Below are 17,712 nucleotides of genomic sequence, written 5' to 3'. Positions count from 1 at the left end.
GATGGATGAGAAAATATTTTCTGAGAATAAGATATCTTATTTAAAATCTGAGAATGTGAGAAGAAATGTAAAACAATATTTTTAAACCCAAGAGAGAACTGAATCTGCAGAGCCAAAGGAATGAAAAAATACCAGGGGGAATAAAGAATAGATAATCATTTCCTATGGTTTAAATATCTGTCCCCATAAAAACGCATGTGGAAATTAAATTCTCATTGTAATCATTAAGAGGTGATTAGGTTATGAGCCATCCACCCTCGTGGATGGAACTGGTGCCTTTATAATAGTAAAGGTCCCCTGTGGCCCTCTCTTTGCTTTGTCGTCTTCTGCCATTTGATTACACAGCAAGAAGGACCTTACTGGATTCTGGTCTCAGACTCTCCAATACCTATAACTGCGAGAAAATAAATTTCTGTTCGTTATAAATTACTCAGTCTGTGGTAGTCTATTGTAGCAGCACAAAATGGACAAAGATATAATTTAAAGATATACTGGTGGAGATTGTTAATTGTAGGAATTTTTTTAAGAAGATAGGGTTTCTAAAGAGATAGAGGCAGTAAAAATATAAATGCATATAAAGAATAACATGTATGGTATATTTAAAGGCAAAGAAAAATATATAATCAACCAATGCATTGTTTCCTATATTAAGACAGATTTGATATCCCTCTCCAAAAATAAAAATATACATGTTCTATAAGTAAACACATATATATTATGTTGTATATTTATACATAGTATTTTATATATAGTCAACAGAGCACAACAGTATATTCATTGACATAGGCAATTTACATTCTGGCTTAAAATGTATATATCTTCACAAATTAAAAACAGTTCACACGCTGGCATTCTGAGTAAAACTATCATTGTCTTTATAATCACAAAACAAAAACAAGGATGCTCACTTTCACCGTTGTTATAGAATATAGTACTCAACATCCTAGTTAGAGCAATTAGACAAGATAAAGAAATAAAGGGCATCCAAACTGGAAAGAAAGAAGTCGATTTATCCTTCTTGGCAGATGATATAATCTTATATTTAGAAAAACATCAAGACTCCACTAAAAATAAATAAATAAATAAATACCAGAACCGACAAATTCAGTAAATGTGCAGGATACAAAATCAGCACACAAAAATCAGTAACATTTCTGTATTCCAACATTGAACAATCTGAAAAAGAAATAATAAAATAATCCCATTTACAATAGCTAAAAATAGAATTAAGTACCTAGGAATTAACCAGAAGTGAAAGATTGCTACAGTGAAAACTCTAAAGCACTGATAAAAGAAATTGAAGAAGACACTGAAATATGGAAATATATTTCAGATTCAATACAATCTCTATGAAAATACCAATGACATTCTTCACATAAATAAAAAAAACATTCTAAAATTTATGTGGAACCACAAAAGAACCAGATTAGTCAAAGCTATCCTGAGCAAAAGAACAAAAGTGGGCAGATCACATTATCTGACTTCAAATTATGCTACAGAGCTATGGTAATGAAAACACCATAATTTTTAGTTAGTTTGTTTGTTTTTGGTGAAAAGTATTAGATGTTAAACGTCCTGCTTTGGCCTTTACTAGTTTTCTGTTTGTGCTACATAATTGACATTGTGAAATTTATCTGAACCATGATCCAGGGAATTCAGAATGTTTTCTTTTTACATTCTCATATGTAGTATTCTACTTATCCTAACTCAACTCTCCTTGCCTTTGTGCACCTTATTCTTATATAGCAAGATTTCCATGAACTTCTTGAGACAATGCTTATGAGAGGCAATTTTTAAGGCTTTATGAAGGTATTGAAGGAAATAGTTTTGCAAAATGTTCAGAAGCTTGTTTTTGTGCATGTTAAGTTTATGATGCATATTCGATATTCCACTGGATATATTGAGTAGATAATGGCTTATGCAATTCTAGAATGCAGAGGAAATGTTTGAGTTATAGTTAATATATGGGTGACATTTATATATTTATATAAATTATAGCCTTATGATTGGAAAAAATGATAAGGACAGGGGTTAAGAAAAATAAAGATAATAAATCTACTGTCTAAATGGGGCATTTTGACATAAAGAATGGGGAAGATAGAAACAAGCAAAAATAATTGTAACGTATTAATCAGTATGGAAAATAGAGAGAATCGTATGCACAGAAAGCCAGAGTTCAAAAGGAAGCAATTATTTGTAGACTATTATTTTTAGCAATAAAATGACTTCTTCTAGATCTATGGAGTACAGTTAAATTCACACTTGAAAACTCTCTGTTCATTCAAAACGGCAAAAGTGAAGGTTAAAAAAAAATCCATTCTCAAACAAAATACCTGTATCTTAGTAGAATAGAAACAGATAAATAAACAGAAAACAAAGTCTGAAGCCATGGGCTTGCTCAATTTAGATCCTGAAACAGGCAGAGGTTATAAAATATGTTTAAAATGTTTGTAGAAAAGGAGACAAAGTGTACTGGCACAGAACTGGGAGCCATTAGATGACTCACTGCTTAAAGACAACGGTCTTCTGAACTCATTAGAGAGAGCCTTAAAAAGACTGTTGAACTGCTCATTGGAATCTAAAAAAGTCATGGAAAAAACAACAGTCTGGCTTCTACGGACCAATTGAACTTCTGTGTGAGATAGAGCCTGTCATATTTTACACCTACAAATGCTAAAGAGAAAAAGATGAGTAGAGTAAAAATAAAGAGTTTTAAAAAACACAACAAGGTTTGCATTGCAAAATATTAAAATACAGAAATCAATGGTAGCCAACAAATTAAAAAATCAGAGATACCATATTTTCAAACAAAATTTCTAAATTATATTCCTTCGAAGATTTTATAATAAACATACGGGAAATGTTCCATTATTATAAAATTTAAAAGCATAGCGTGTATTTTTTAAAAGATCGTAAATAAAAACAAGGAGAAATCAAATAATATCTGATACATGTGTGAAAAAGAGGTGATACTGGCTTTGGAAATAAAGTGTAGAGTCATAATATAAAAAATGCAAGAGATAAAATGAACTCTATACTTTACACATAAAACAACAAAATAATCAGTTAGAAGAAGCTCAGCCAGATGCATGTATATAAAAATATGAGCATCCACATAAAAGGCACGAAGTTGATTAATTCAATATTCTTTAATTGGAAGTTTCAAATGAATAAACTGTAGGAGATGGGATAACAGCAATACCTGAAAATATACTTGCAAAGAATTTTCTAGAATCAAATCAAGAAATCAGTCTCAGGTTGAGCCAGATAAAAAATAATAAATGTCATGCCAAACAAATTTTATTAAAACTACAGAATGTCCAAGATAAAGAAAACAATTTAAAAGCTGTCCAAAAAGAACAGATTATATACAAATAATGAAGGAATAATGATTCCTTCTCAGCAGCCATTGAGGTAGATAAAAGACATGATAGTAGTATCTTCAAAGGGTTGTGGAATTCTTACACACAGCCAAATTAATGTTCAACATAGGGGCAAAATAAAGATACCTTCAGACATACTAAACACCAACAATGATTATAAATCCCAGATTTTTATTAAAATTTATATTAAACGGTGTTATTACTAAATAAAACTTTGAACACAGAGAGAATACATAATATACAAGAAACACTGTGACCTCATAATTTGTTGAAGTTGAGAAACGTAATTGCCTATTGATATAATTTGCCTACATATTTTTAAAGGAATATGACTAACACAAATGATCAAGATGAAATATTAAAAGATAATGACAAAAGTAAATGGACAGTGTATCCAAATGAAATTTTAAGATCGTGAAATTTCTCAAGATGACTGAGAAGATGATTTGAAATGCTAACTGGCACTTCAGTGAAAGTTTTCAACATAAGGCTAAAGAAAAAATTATCTAACTAGAAAAATATTCACCAAAAATAACATCAACAGCCAATTTTTGAAAAACTTTGGTAACAATATTGGCACAAATGAAAAAGATTTTAAGGTAAAAATGAATAATTAGAAGTTTTAAAAAGGAATATAATACAATAATTAAAAAGAAGCCCCTCAAAATGCTATAGTGATCATATATTGGTATGTTCCTGATGGTATCATTTCAAAATACAAAAAGTGAAAAATTAGAATTTTCAGAAGTTGACAAATGGATAAACATAATAAAAAATCTATAGTAATAGTCTAAGTAATTTCATTGATAAAGCAAAAGCAATAATTTAGAAAGAGGTGCTTTTAATACAAACTTTAGTTAACAATTTAAAAGATGCATAATGTGTGATCCCTAGTGTATACATGTATACACACACATACATATGTATATATATAGCCCCTATATATAGTGGCTGTATATTATCACTTGTTAAATTGTTAATTAAATTTGATATTTGTGATGTAATGTATAAATGCATAAAGATATATTTATACACAAACATACATGTATAAATGTTTGAATATATCATTACAAACATATACATAATGGGCTTACATATGATATACATTGTGTATACATGGTATATACATACAGAAAATACTTGAGATTTACATTAAATATGTATTGAATGAATATTGGTTCATTTTAAGAAGATTGTGACTCCCATTAAAGAAATATTTGCCAATGAATGAATATAAATGGCCAACCTTTTGTTTACAAATTATTTTGAAGAATTACATTAGATTTATTGTTGAATCAGTCTTGAAAAAGAATTAAAAATTCTTTGCTTCTGGTATGATAAAATCACACCCATTTCCTTTCGCATTTCTGCACAATCTATCTCGCTGTATGACATATCTTCGGTCTGACCAAGCTATTCATTTATCTTTCAAATATGTTCTTCTATAAATCAGTATCATTGCTGAGTCTGTAAGGTCCTCATTTCATTTCCAGTTCCTTCCCCATCATTTTACTTCCACTACTTCTTTAAGTCCTGGATCTGAATCCCTTATCTGAAGAAAACTCCTCCAATGACCTAATTTGCATTAACATGCCTTTTCAGATCACCTGTAACACTTAGTTGATTAAATGCTGTGGTTTATTAGTATATATACTTATTGAAAAATTCCAAGTGAAATTATACAGTGTTGAATTATACAGTGTTGAAAGCCTCTATGTGGTAACTACATATTACTTGTATACTTCGGACTCAGGTATACATTTGTATTCAGTGCAGACACACAGAGTGGTGTTTCTTAGGGCCCAAGGAACCCAAGCCAATGTATTAATAAGATTCTTTTTTATTGGCAAATTTTAAAATGTAACACATTGAATATATACCTTTCATTGAAATATAAAGGTTAAAATAAAGGTTTTTTTTCAATATTTTTGTTCTAAGTCATAATGTTAATGTGAATATAATTGTGCCTATTCTTTTCAGGAATTCTAATTCACATTAATGTGAATTTAACTCACAATAATTTTCTTAAACACTAGAATTAATAAGTTATTAAAAATGTTTAGCAAATATCTCAAAATACTTAGTTATCAAGACCAATAATTCTAGGGACATTCTTGGTTGAATGAATATGGACCACTTGTGACTCAGTACATGTATTTAGTAATCCCAAATATATTATTGAGGTTTTACATCCTTAGTATATCTTAGTTTCTGATAACTCAATTTCTAAGAGATGTTAAGTAACATACTTTAGTAAACCACATAACTAATAATTGATAGAGCAAGAGTGTGAATCCCAGAAATCTAGCCCAATAGATCCCCTTTTAATCCCTACTGTATACTGAGCTGAAAAATTATATGTGTTTCTTAATTGATACTATGTTTCTTTTTTTATTTATATAAATTTATGGGATAGAAGCATGTTTTGTTATATATATAATGTAGTGATCAAGTATTTTTCTTAATATTAAAATTGTCTTTCCAATGGGCAAAATTATTTCAAACAAATATATGACTAATCATAATGGAAAGGTTGGCCAATGATCACTTTATGTATTTAGCTTTAAGGATTTGAATTATGAATCTTACAGTAGAAAATGACCTTGAAAATTATTTTGTCTAATACCCCTACCAAAATGATGAGAAAAATTTGGGTCCCAAATAAGTAACTTCCAAATTTCATCCAAATGTTTTCTGAATTGTTAAAAATAGTCTGGCATTTCTTTGCTTCTTTCTAGCACTTGTAATATCTGTTTGATACACGGCTAGAGAAAAATGCATGTCTTTTTTTGTGTGTGTTCTACAAACCAAGTAAATATGCTGTCTAATCCATATTAGATAATAGACCCATTGGGGATAAAATAATTATACAAAAATCAAATCATTACGAGTGCACATTTATTTTCTATTATCTTTATATAATAAACTTTAACTAGAACTTTACCTGGACATATTCATTTGCCTTCTACTTAGGTTGAAGTGATCATTACATGTTTGGATTAATGCCTATTTAATATGAAAGTTCAAAATATTTGTGAGTATGAGATTATATTTTACAAATATCAAATTTTCCTAAGTACATAATTTACAATATAAAATCTGATATTAGCTATTGACATGGGTTTCTCTTGCAAGATAATTCTGAATTTTGAGAAGATTCTAAAATTCCTGGAATTAAGTCCCCCAATACCCTTGGTTACTTCATATAAAAGACAGTTGAACCAGCAGACAATAGCAAGTAGAGGGTTTAATTCTATAATAAATATAGTAGTATATATATGTAGGAATTTTGTATAATAAAAGTCTAATATATATCAGAATTATATATAATAAAAATATATGTAGAATTAAACCAACTATATTTTTGTTAAATTTTAGCATTAAATATGGTTTAACTAATGTTCATCATTAAATTAAAAATGAAGTTTTAAAACAAATAAAGAAATGTAGATAGAAAACAAACTTGGGAAGCAAATTGCTCCTGTATCATTATTCTGTACATTGCCCTGTGGCTGGGATTTCTGCCATAAAGCATTTTCTCCAAAATATAATTTCCATTAAATATTCTATCAATATTTCTATCAAATTAAAATACCTATTTAAGCCTTACATCATCAATTTGACAAAACAAGTAGATCAACAGAGTTAATAGAATTTTATAAACATGTATCTTAGTCCAGAAAATGACAATATTGTATTTGAAAATATGAGAAAAGACAAAGCTCAATCACCAACTGATAGCAGTGGCAGCCCATCTGCAGTGGTCACTGCCAAGTTACTGGCTGCAGCAGGGGAGATGTGGCTAGGGTTGCTCACTCCACAGAGCCAGTGGGAGCTGGGAACAGGTGGGAAACCCATGCGTTTCTGGATTGGAGAACCTGGAGTCCCACCCTCCCAGGCACAGTGGCAGCTGCCCAGCCACTGCTGTGGACCCTGGAATCCCTGCACTCTTGGGGGCCCAGGAAGCCCCACTTCCTCTACAGGCTTGGAAGAGCCTGCTCCTGCCACCTGGCCTCTCCTTGCTCCAGGACCCTGCTCTGATTTTGAAGTGACCAGCAGGGTGTACCTGGGCTCAGGGCAGCACTGACACATCAGCTTCCTGCTGCCTTGTCCACCTCCAGACTTTGGGCACTAATGAGCATGGGAAGGAGGCCAACAATGGGCTGAGGGCAGATTGGTGTGGGCCTGCAGTTGCCCTTGGCATGAACAGCTTGGGGGCCATGGGAGCCATGGTTGATGGCAGTAGGAGGCAGACAGGCTTCTGGGCAGAAAGAGGCGGGTGCCTCGTGAAGTCCCACCTTCAAGTCAGGGATGACCTGAAGCAGGAGCCAAGTTGCCAGTTCCCTGAATGGAGTAAGAACTTATGGTGCTTTTCCTGGTCCACCTATGGCCTACCATGGACCAATCAGCATGCACTCCCTCCCCTCTGAAGCTCATAAAAACCCCAGGCTCAGCCAGACTTCTTCAGATGACAGGATGACCTGCCTGTGAGTAGGAACTACACACTCCAGGTCTCCTCTTCGCTGAGAGCTGCACTCATCAGGAAAACCTGCCTGCAGAAAGGAGCTACCTATTTTGGGGTCTCCTGAGAGCTGTACTATTGCTCAATAAAGCACTTCTTCTCCTTGCTCACCCTCCAGTTGTCCAGGTACCTCACTCTTCCTGGACGTGGGGCAAGACCTGCCAAATAGTGGAAGTGAAAGAGCTGTAACACAAACAGGGCTGAAACACACGCCCCCACTAGTCATGTTGCTGGTGAAGAGAAGGAGAGAAGAGCTGTGACCCTTTGAAGATCCCGGACCTGGGAACTTCTTGAGCCAGGGCTGTGACACACTCTTTGGGGCACTGCAGTTCCTGGCATCTCCAAGCTTCCAGGTCCCACTGCATCCCCCAGAGTCCTCAGTGGAACCCACTTGAAATATTTCTAGTCTGGCTGCAGCCTTGCAGAGAGCCAATGCCTTTGCTGGCACCTGGAGCTGCCTACCTCCACAGCTGTCATGCTGGGCTGTGTGTAGTGGCTGGACCCTAGGTTCACTCGCTCATGCACCCGATGCTGCTGCATGCCTGCTCACCCATGGCAGGTGTCAGATCCTGGCTGATAGTGGAAGCTGAGCACAGTTTGCCAGGCCAAGTGGGTGGAATGAGCCCAGTGGGCCCGGGTAAAACTTGGGCAAATGTGCCACTGGCCACAGAGATTTCCTGCTGGTGAAGTGACCCCCCAAGGATCCCATGACACAAGTAAAGTTTTATTTGTTAGGATGTGATAAATGATGGGGTGACAAAAAAAGTAAAAACAGTAAATTATGAAAACATTGCAATGTCTTCCACATTAGGATGGTAAGATGACTTTCAATATCTATTTAAAGATTTTACTGTGTGTAACACAGCCTGAAGTGTGCTGTGACTTGTAGAGTTGATTCAGGATTCTGGACAGTCATTCTTCAAAGCCAGTATTCTCTATGCTACTTTCTCATGTACCATAAGAACCCCAGAGAACATATTCTAGTCCTAACAGAGGCAGAACATGCCATTATTGAAAAGAACACTGATTCCGTAAAGTTTCATGAGTGTTTTAATTTTGACATATCTTATCCTTAAAGTTCAAGTTGTTCTTTCTTTCAGGTTGCTTTGATGATGCTTCATGATTTAATTCTACATAACACTGTGTTTAAAGTGCTTAGCTCAGTGTCTGACCAATAGTTCAATAGAAGCTTAACAATACTTTTTCTTAATTGTAATATCATCATTTTATTTAGTGTATTTCCATGGACTTAAAACTATTATTAATTTTCAAATAATTTCAACATATATTATATATATATGTATTTAATATATATTTATTTAAATCCGTTCCATTATACTATATATTTTATAAGTTCATAGTGGTCCAAAATATAAATTAATTAATATTTAACATTATATTTTCATCTTTTTAAAAATTGCTTACAAAATAATCATAATAGGTATTATATGGCTTTTGATAAACAATAATTTATATTCTGATTTCAAAGTTACAATGGTCAAATATCTATCTCAGGACAAAAATTATCTAATCCAGGAAAGAATGATGTTGACAACTATGCTTGCCTAATTAACCATAGCATTGCTACACAAAACATACTAAATAGAGGAAAATATATTGTATAACTTCATATGAGAATGAACATAGATCTTAATGTGTTTTATGAATATGTATATTTATACTAGTTATTGCTTTTCTATTTCTCTTAGGCATACCCACCTATCATCCCATGGAAATATTGTTTGAATATTATTAAAAAATAAAAGTTGCATATACATGTGATTAAAAAGTTAATCAAAACAAAACAATATAATCCTTAGCATAAAGTTATCCTCTTTTAAATGGCTCCTGCATCTACCTCTGGAAAGATAAACCACATCTTCCTATTATCTGTTTGTTTGTTTCTAATTTTCTCCTATTAACTTTTCCTTGTGTTATAAAATAGATATATTTTTTCTATATTTTAGCTTTTAATTGTAACCATAAATCTTAAGAATATTCCATATCAGCACATGCAGATATAACTCATTAGGTATACTCCTTTAGATTATCAATTATTAAGTTTATTTATTAACATTTTAGATATAAACAGATTTTTGTTATTTCAAGTTGAGCTAAATCATAATACATCTTGGTTAACTTTTACGATTACATTCATAAAAGGTAATGTCTTCACAACAGAGTTGCTGTGTCAACCGTTAAACATATGTTAAAATTTTACATTTTAGTAGATAATACCAAATTGCTTTCCAGAAAGTTTGTAACAAGTTATACTCACAACTAATTGTATTTTACCATACCAATTTCCCCATATTTAAGTATAATATAAATATTTTAATTTAAATTTTAGTTTACTGAATGAAAGCAGCAGTACGGTGCTTGGAGACCAAAGGGCTCATACAACTAATCTGTATGCTTGTGAATCATATCTACCACAATAAAATATATTCTCACAAGAAATTCTTTTTTTTCTTTCCTGTGCAATAAGCTATTACTCTGATATCTCCTGTTATTTGTGAGGGCAAGATAAGAAGTAAGGCTTATGAGTCTGACAAAGCTTTGGTTAAAATCTATATTGCTACAAAGCTCATTCACTTTGCATTTGCTTAAAAATACTCTAACTTCATTTGAGTGTGTTACCTGCGTAAGGTTCACTTGAATTCTACTTGTCATCCACCTCCATCATTTTCACAGAATTGCTTCTATCAAGAACATTGGAAAATATCTAGAAGCTAGAAGCTTTCCCAAGGCTGCTTTATACTTGAATGCAAGGTAGTGATTGATATGAGACACTATCATTCGCAGAAACTCTGCAAAATAAAGATTAGTTTCTCCATCAAAATCAGTGTAACTTTCACCAAGGGAGCGCTCAGGCAAGTTTCAATAACTTCACATTTTTCCTCAGATTTTATTAGGAGCAACTGAGTTATGCAACTATTGGAATGTTTTTGCACTAACCCACCTCTGTAACTTAAAAATATCATAAACAGCAAAAGACAAAACAAAACAAGATAAATTTTTTGAATTTTATATTGCAGTTATAAGCTAGACGGCTCATATATGGATATGAAAACTTTAAAACTCCCAGTATTTTGGAGTGAAATGACATGAGCACATGTTTTCAGAAATAACTTTTTGATTATATGACATATTTCCCATTGATTAACTTAAAATGTGAGTAATGAGTTCTAAATTAGATATTGATACCCTTCAGGCTAGTAGTTTTTCTAAGCATAAAATTCTATTGATCCTGTGTCTGGCTTATTGTACATGAGAATAGCGTGCAATCCATTATCGGGGAAGGCAAAGACATTAGACTTCTCATGCATTCAATTAGCTTATTACTTTATCTATCTTAATTGATACTACTAATAGTATCATATATAATTGCTCTACATAGAAGAAAACGTGCTTGTTAATGAGTCTTGGCTAATTCAAAGAATGACGTTTAAATACTATTAGTAAAACTGTACATAGGTCCAAAATCAATGTGTGACCCCTCCTGAGTCTTATAGTAGGTGGTGGAAAACAGTAATTTTAATTGGTTGGTGATAATTTAAAATGCATTCCAGTGTATTTCAGTTTCTTTTCAGGTCAATAAGATTTTTTGTTTGTTTTGTTTTGTTTTTCTTTTTCTTTTCAGAAATTATACAGATATATAAATTTGATGTATATATATGTATATATCAATGACCAAATAGTCCTAACATTGAAATCACTGTTTTATATAAACCTCTGTGCTTATGTTACAATAAATAAGCTCAAAGAAAATTTCAGATCTTAACAAATGTAAACAAGTCAAAACAACCAGAAATATTAATACTCTCCAAACTCTTTGAATTTAAAAAATCTACTGTGTGTAGTAAAAAAAAAAAAAAAAAAAATAAAAAAAAAAAAAAAACTGGGTAGAAATATGAAGACTAGAGACTATGTTTTAAACACATGACATCTAAAATTATTGGTCATCGTTTAATACGAGTTGCCTCATGAGTGTAAATCAAGCATTTTTTTTCTAGCTTTGTAACTCTTTTCATCAATAAAATGCTATTTAACCCAGCTTTACAAAATACAATAGTTTCTTTCAAATAAATAAGTTATGCAATGCAAAAATATCTCAGTGGCATGCAACACAGAATGTAGTTTTGAAGTCCATTGTTCTGATACTAAGAGTGAAGTATTTTCTGAATCTGGAGAAGAGAACTCCCCAATCCTCTGCAGTAGGTGATTGTAGAGGGGGAGGGTGGATTCTGGGGAGAGAATAAAGGGTCATAGGATATTTTTGTTAGAAAGATATACTCTCCTACTCCTTAGAATTGCCTGGTAAAATGTTTATTAAATTTTGTTTTATTAAGTCATAGCACTGTTGTAACTGAAAAGAAATTCAGCTGTAAAGAAATTTAGGCCTTAGAAAGATCATTTGATTTGTCCAAGGCCTTATCTACCAGTTATTCCTTAAAACAGAATTAGATTTCATATTCCTGAGAACATACTTTAATTTTTGGTAGGGTACTTAGATCACTGAACCATGAACTTAATTTAGAAAAATTTGCATAATATTGTGCTTTTTCAATCAATTTAAGTAACACATTTGACATGTTTTCAATCTGGAGAGAGCATATTTAGAGTCACTTTGCAAAAGCAGTTTTAAAAATGCTTCATTTCTGACACTAAGTGCCCTCACTTCAGACCTTTATAAATTTTATCAACTATTTCTACTAGTTCTTCCCAATGGAAACCATGAACAGCCTACAGCACTTTTACTGACTTTCATTCTCTGAACAGTTATTTTGCTACTAGACTGGAAAATGAGTGAAGAACAAATTGGCAAAAAAGGGCATATCTCTATTTTCCAGCTCAGTAAGATTCTCTAAATGTTACATAAATTCTAAATGGTACAGCATATAATATTTGAACAGTGCTTTGGACTTGAACACTAGATATGTCTGTTTCTTCTTACAGATAAAAACAAATGAAAACCTAGAGGACATTTCAAACTTTATTGCAAAATCTCAAATATGTAATTATCCTACAGCTGTTCTTTGTTTTCTTCAGAACAGATTGATAATTGAATAATACAAACTCACTATGAGAAAAATCTCAGTTTTTCCTTATGAGTAATCACCTCTATTTCTGTGCCTTATTTCTGATTCTCTGAACATGGTTTTGACTGGAATTTAGTTGTTTATTTTTGAGGAAGGAGACAAAATATCTATAGCATGTATAAGATATAGTATGGACTGATATTTTAATTATTTTTCCTTTTATCACAGAACTATCACAGGCAGTTTTAAATATCTAAAAACTCCAGTATATGTGCTGAGATCAACTACTGAAGTGCTTATCAGAAGTGTACTTACAGTTAACTTAGGTTACACAAAACCAGGAAAGTTTCAGAAGGTAATATTCTTCCCAGTATAGATTCCAGGTTAAAATACACCAGAAAAAGAACTCATTCATACAGGTGGGTAAGCACAGTTCTAGAGAAAGAAATGTATGATGTCTTAACATACTGCTTTTGGATCTTCCTCCATTCTTTTGAGTGTTTGCTCAGTCTCTTCAATATAAACCACATCTGTCTGATATGTGGTAGAAATGTTCCTAAAATTTTAATAAAAATATCTTACATCAACTACAGTACTTTTATACCCTCATGGCATTCTCAGTTAAGTCAACAGATGTATAATAAAAGCACCAAAATAAATAATACATAAAAATTAAATTTAAATAGTTAAAGTTTGAAAGAAATATTTTATGCTTTTAATCTATAGATGTATTGATAAAAGCATATTTGGAAAATCTAGGTGACCTTGGGTTTGGCAATGACTTCTTGATACAATACCAAAACATAATTCATGAAAGAAAAAAATTGATAGGTTGAAATTCATTGAAATTGAAAACTTCTGCACTGCAAAAAAAGTGTTAAGAATAATAAAACAAGTCGTAAATTGGGAAATAGAATTTGCAAAATATACATCTGATAAAGGACTGGTATCCAAACTATACAAATAACTCTGAAAACTCAACAGTAAGAAACCAAGCAACATATTTTCAAAAACATGGGTGAAATATATAAACAGTTTACCAAAGAAGAAATACAGATGGCAAAAATGCTCAATATCATATGCCATTAGGATATTACAAATTAAGACCACAATTAGATACCACTACACACTTATTAAAATGATCAAAATTTAAAACAGACAACACCAAATTCTGGTGAGAATGTGGAGGAACAGCAAGTCACATTTGTTGCTAGTGGGAATGCAAAATGGTATAGCCTTTTGGAAAGACAGTTTGGTGGTTTCTTATGAAACTATACATACTCTTATCCTTTGATCCAGCAATTGTTCTCTTCAGTATTTACCTAAATGCATTGAAAACCTTTGTCCACATAAAAATCTGACCACACGTGTTTATAGCAGTCTTATTTGTAATTGTTAAACATGGGGAAGAAAACAAGATATTCGTTAACAAGTTAATAGATAAACAAATTGATGTATGTGTACAGCAGAATATCATTTAGTGATAAAAAGAAAAGAATGAGTTATCAAACCATGAAAACAAATGAAAAAAACGTTAAATACTTATTGTTAAGTGAAAGAAGCCTATCTGAAAGGAGTACATACTGTGTAATTCCAACTATTTGACATCTGGAAAAGGGAAAACCATGAAACAGAAAAGATAAGTGGGTTGCCATGGGTTCTGCCAGGGGAAGGAGGAATTCATAGGTTGAGCCCAGAGGATTTTTAGGGCAGTGAAACTGCCTGTGTGATATGGCAATGGTGGATGTGTGTCATTGTATGCTGTGCATTTTTCAAAATCTGTAGAATGTACAACACAAAGAGTCAAACTTAAACTACAGATTTTAATTAGTAATGTATCAGTATTGTCTCATCAATTATAACAAATGTACTGCACTAATGTGAGAAGTTAATAGAGGAAACATAGGGCAGGAAGGTACAATGAGGTATGTAGGAACCCTTGGAACTATCTGCTCAGTTTTTGTGTTAATTTAAAACTGCCACCAAAAATAATGTCTACACAAAAATGTGTATTTGAATCACAATTGCACTACCTATTAACTATGTGATCTGTTGCATTATAATTTAATCCTCTAAGTCTTGTGTTTTTAGTTCATAGCTTTCAAAATAAAAAAAGTAAAATTTACACATTGTTTTCATGAAAATTCAATTAAAATGTATTTAAAAATATGATGCCATGTCTAATATATACTAAGTGCCCAATAAATGGTAGCTAGTTTTATTATTATGAATAATTTTCTTAATTGATTGATTTTTAATACCATAAAAGTAAATGCTGTCCTAAGGTTGATTATGTTACAACCACATATGCATTTCAAAAATTAGGAAAAACTGTGCTAACCACTCTCCATCCTCTGTTGTTTTTCTGCTGCAAGCAAAATATTCCCTAAATTAATGAGGAATATTCTTGCCAGGCAGAGATAGATAGAGGATAGATAGATAGATAGATAGATAGATAGATAGGATAGAGGATAGATAGATAGACAGACAGGTATAGATGTGATAGATAGGATAGATAGATAGATAGATAGATAGATAGATAGATAGATAGATAGAGAGATAGGCAGAACTAATCCTGCTGTTGATAGCTAGCTAGACAGGGGAGAGTGAATTGGCCCCTTATCTGATTACAGGCTGACAAGTTGCTTTCCACCTACATTTTTTTTGTATCTTGTTCTCTGTCTTACTTCTATTGATGTGAGATTGTGGGACTGTACCTGTACCTACTCTTTTTTATTGGTTTGATCCATGTTCTGAAGCAAGATACCCTAATTGATCCTTTCTTGCCTGGACCCAAGGTATTTGAGCACCAAGTATGAAATTTTAAATTCAAGAAAATTCTAAAGTCTAATCTGTCTGCTCAAATAACTTTACCTTAACCAAATATTTGTCTCATTTCAATGTCATACTCCAAAAACATATTTCTGTGATGAAAGAAAATTTGTATGTTAAGTATTATAAAATTTCTAAAGCAGGGAATGTATACTATGATTTGATTTCAGCCTATTTTACGCTGATTTCTGTGTAACTTTTGATGACAATAATTTCTAGGAAATGGGGTGCAAATCTTTTTTTTTTTCCTTAAAAGTGCAAATCTTAAATGTCACCATAACTTCTCATGGGTGTGATGAGGTATATCATATATAGTCAAGTTAAATTTTAACTTTCTCCTTACTTTAAAATAAAAACAAAAAAGAAAATTAGAAAAAATATATATATACACATATGTATGTGTATGTCATATACGTGTGTGTGTGTATATATCATTCATGGAATATACTACAGTATTCTCCCCTTATCCATGGTTTCACTTTCCAAAATTTCAGTTACCCAGCATCAACTGCAGTCTGAAACTGCTAAATAGAAAATTCCAAAATTAAACAATTCGTAAGTTTTAAATTGCCCCATTATGAGTAGCGTGATGAAATCTCATGCTGTTTCATTCCAACCCACCCAAGACATGAATCCTCCCTTTGTCCATTGTATCCATACTATACACGCCACCCTCTTATTAGTCACTTGTAGCTCTCTAGCTTATCACATCTATTGTTGGGTTCTTATAGTGCTGGTGTTCAATTAACCCTTATTTTACTTAATAGTGACTCCAAAGTGTAACAATATTTATGTTGATATATTGTTATAATTGTTCTATGTTATTAGTTATTATTAATCACTTGGTGTGCCTAATTTATAAATTAAACTTTATCATAGGTTAGGTATGTGTATATAGGAACAAACACAGTATATATAGAGTTCAGTACTATTCATGGTTTCAGGCATCCCTTGGGTGTCTTGAAACATATTCCCCAGGGACAAAGAAGGAGTACAGTATCCTCTGCCCTACTAAGGATTCCGCACATAATGAAAGAAGAAATCTTACATCTTACAAGTTAGTTAGAGAAAAATAATAATTTTTCAATGGTAGAGTCAAGGTGAGAAATTATATTATTTGACATCTTATTGAATCCTGAAAGAACTATATGATTCATTTTTCCTAAAACAAAATACTTGATATGTCCCTCTGGTATGGACTGAATGTTTGTGTCGCTGTAACACTCAATGTGAAGGTATCTGGAGAATAGGTCTTTGGAGGGTAATTAGGGTTAGATGAGATCATGAGTATGGGCTCCTCATGATTAGGTTAGCATTCTTAAAAGAGGAGACACAGGAGGGCTTGGTCTCTCTCCCTCTGCAAACATAAGCGCATACAGAGGGAGCATACAGTGAGATCATAAGAACATGCATGAGAAGACCATCTACAAGCTAAGAGAAGATGCCTCAGAATAAAACCCTCTTCACTAGCACCTTCCAAGCCCCTAGAGCTGTGAAAAATACATTTCTGTTGTTTAAGGCACTCAGCCTCTGATATTTTGTTATAGCAGTTCAAACAGACTAATACAGTCTCACATTACCTGACACATTTTATTAATAAAGTTATCTCCGTAACACTTACAATTCACTCTCTAACAGCACATTATATGTGATATCAGCACACCTAGAAGGTAATCTTCTAGGGATTTGTCTCATTTATCCCTGTATATCTAGTAATCAGAACACGAGCTATTGTGGGTATCAAATAGTTTTGAAATAAATCAGTAAAAAACCAAGAGACCAAAACCACCTTCTGCAGAATTCAATTTTTGGCTTAACTTTTTGTGATCATTTCTTGTTCTCTTTTGTCATTAAAATATATTCTGAGAACACATTTACCGATGAAAAAATCTTAAAATTCTTTAACAAGCATGTCTGTACCTCCTTGTTTCAA

General features: G+C 32.4%; 1 long non-coding RNA gene across 1 annotated transcript in view; it reads left to right on the top strand.

Moving 5' to 3' along the window:
• LOC103884583 overlaps positions 1–11,766 on the top strand; it is a 44,171-nt gene extending 32,405 nt beyond the window's left edge. The window contains exon 4 of the long non-coding RNA XR_647216.4: positions 10,600–11,766. This is a non-coding gene — a long non-coding RNA (uncharacterized LOC103884583). The remainder of the gene's footprint in view (positions 1–10,599) is intronic.
• Positions 11,767–17,712: the final 5,946 nt, after the last annotated feature.

This window comes from Papio anubis, chromosome 3, assembly GCF_008728515.1.
Source record: "Papio anubis isolate 15944 chromosome 3, Panubis1.0, whole genome shotgun sequence".
NCBI lineage: Eukaryota > Metazoa > Chordata > Mammalia > Primates > Cercopithecidae > Papio > Papio anubis.
This window is presented reverse-complemented; position numbering and strand designations above follow the sequence as displayed.